At 58.8% G+C, this 2,254-nt stretch overlaps 1 protein-coding gene across 1 annotated transcript in view; it reads right to left on the bottom strand.

Moving 5' to 3' along the window:
- IGLL5 (immunoglobulin lambda-like polypeptide 5) overlaps positions 1-2,254 on the bottom strand; it is a 28,042-nt gene that overhangs the window by 21,242 nt on the left and 4,546 nt on the right. The gene's annotated exons all lie outside the window — the stretch shown is intronic.

Here is a 2,254-nt window from a genome sequence, read left to right as displayed (position 1 = left end):
GGTCCGGGCCCCCACCCCGCCGACGGACGGATCGTCAGGCAGGACGGGGTCTGCGAGCAGGGGAGGGGAGCTCCGTGTGACCTCGGGCAGAGGGTGAGCACAGTGAGGTCATTGCAGTGTGTGCTTGGGGTGGTCACAGCAGTCTGGGGCTGGGGGGAACTGGCCATCCCAGAAGCTGGTCACCAGGCCACAGAGTCTGAAAGTGCTGGGTGAATCAAGGGTGACCCTGGAGGGAGCTGGTCAGCGTCCTCCTGGTCTCAGCCCTCATGTCCTGTCTGGGTCTGTGACACCTGCCCGTGGCCCTCTCCTGCCCCCTGGCGGCTGACCTGGCTACTGCAGGAGGCCGGGGCATCCCCTCAGGTGAGGCCCAGAAGCTGAGTCTCAGGTGCTGACCCCTGGCTGGGGCTGCTGACTGACCTGGGCTGCTGTCTCCTTGGCCCCTGTGTCTTCAGATCAGCTGCCCCGGCCTCAGGTCACCATGGACACCTGAGCTGACCTCCTAGGGGAGGCTGCCCAGGGCGCACTGAGACGCACCTGCCAGGCCGTCAGTACAGGGGCCCGTGAGACCAGGATCCCACAAGGGCTCTTCGTGGCCAGCTGTGAGTCTGCCGCTGGGGCCTCGGGTGACCCCACCCACGACGACGGAACATGGGCCGGAAGCATTGTGACCGCACTTCAGAGGGGGACACGTTCCCTCGGAGCCTACGGCAGGACACGCCACGGCCTGGTCGGGAGCTCCGTGTGTGCTGCACCGAGCGGCAGGCTTGGCCACCCCAGACGCAGCCGGCAGTGTCATTCAGCTCCTGAGTGCTGGCCCCAGGCGTCCACAGCTTCCTCAGCTGCACACACCACGCAGCCGGGTCCGGGGAAGCGCTGTAGTGGCCGCCTGACCGGCTCTGGTCAGTGAACTTTCCTGAGAATTAGCAGTGTCACTGGGCTTAGACTCGGGTGGTCTAGAGTGGGACGTGATGGCTGGGGCTGCGGCAGCCATGCTGAGGCCTGATGTCCCCCAGGGAGAAGCAACATCTGCACAGCGGGTGGGTGAACCGGCAAGGGACAGGATGAGGGGCCTCGTGGTGTGGAAGCTTCTCGGATCAGCCGCCTCATCCGCACTTACCCAGGAGAGACACGGTCCGGGTGGTCGTATCACGTCTCTGTGAGGAGAAGACGTGGTTTTCCGGCCTCGGACACGATGAACAGAAATCAGTGGCTGAGAACGACAGTGGATGATCCGCACTCAGACCCCTGGTGCCAGGGCAGACCGGAACTGGGGCTGTGTGGTGACGCTGCGGAAGCCCCTCGTGGAGAGAGGACTTGGGGATGGGAGCTGGGAAGGCGGAGTAGTGGCGAGGTCTGCAGTAGAGTTGACTTGGCGCCAGTGGACGTGACCGAGGCCAGGTCAGCTCAACCCGACACAGCTCGTGTCTGCCTCTGTTTGTGGACACAGGTGAGACTCATCTTTTTCCTTCCCTGAATCAGAACTATGAGTGGCGCTTGCCCTGCTTGGGTCAGCCCTCAGTCAGTCTGGGGGGCTCCCCTTCAGGGCCGCGGAGGCCCGGGCAGCGTCTGGGCCTGCATGTGGCACGGGGAGCCCCGTCCAGACATGGGGAGCCCACTCCATAACTGGGTGTTGGAGTCCCTCTCCATCTATCGAGGTCTTTGGAGGCAAGACAGGCAGGACCCTAAGGTGGGAGGCGTCGACGAGGGGAGATTCTTAAAAGGGGGGAAAGGAGAGAAAGGTGAAAGGGGAGCGAGGAAGACCCGGGAATCAGAGTTGCGTGCAAGTGTTCCTGCTCATCTTTTTGCAGGTCTGTATTTGTACTGTTTAGCAAGATTTAGTTACAATATGCATCAGGTAAGTTAATAAGAAATCGCATAAACCTTTTAAAGGAAGAGGGGAACAATGCAACCTCTTCCTGCTACTTTATGGCACACTAGGCTGTACATCTCTGTGATAGCTTTCATGTATACGGATGTTTTACTGTGACTTTAAAGGGTCAGGGTCTGGGGAAGGATGAGCTGTTAGCAAAGGATTTAGGAGTCCTAGGGAAGCAATAAATTGTGTGAGCAGACTCTTCAGTGGTAGTCTCAAGAAAAGCTATGGCTCCCTTAAGTTTAGCAGAGAGTAGCTAGTGTTTGTTTGAGGGAAAGTTTAATTAAGACTAGCAGAGAGTAGTTCGTGATTGTTGTAGGAAAAGAGTAAACTAAGAGGAAGTCACGTAGTTATGCATCAAGCAAAACCGGAGTTGATAAT

This window comes from Condylura cristata, unplaced genomic scaffold (genome assembly GCF_000260355.1).
Source record: "Condylura cristata isolate star-nosed mole 26May11 unplaced genomic scaffold, ConCri1.0 scaffold00029, whole genome shotgun sequence".
In the NCBI taxonomy this organism is placed as follows: domain Eukaryota; kingdom Metazoa; phylum Chordata; class Mammalia; order Eulipotyphla; family Talpidae; genus Condylura; species Condylura cristata.
This window is presented reverse-complemented; position numbering and strand designations above follow the sequence as displayed.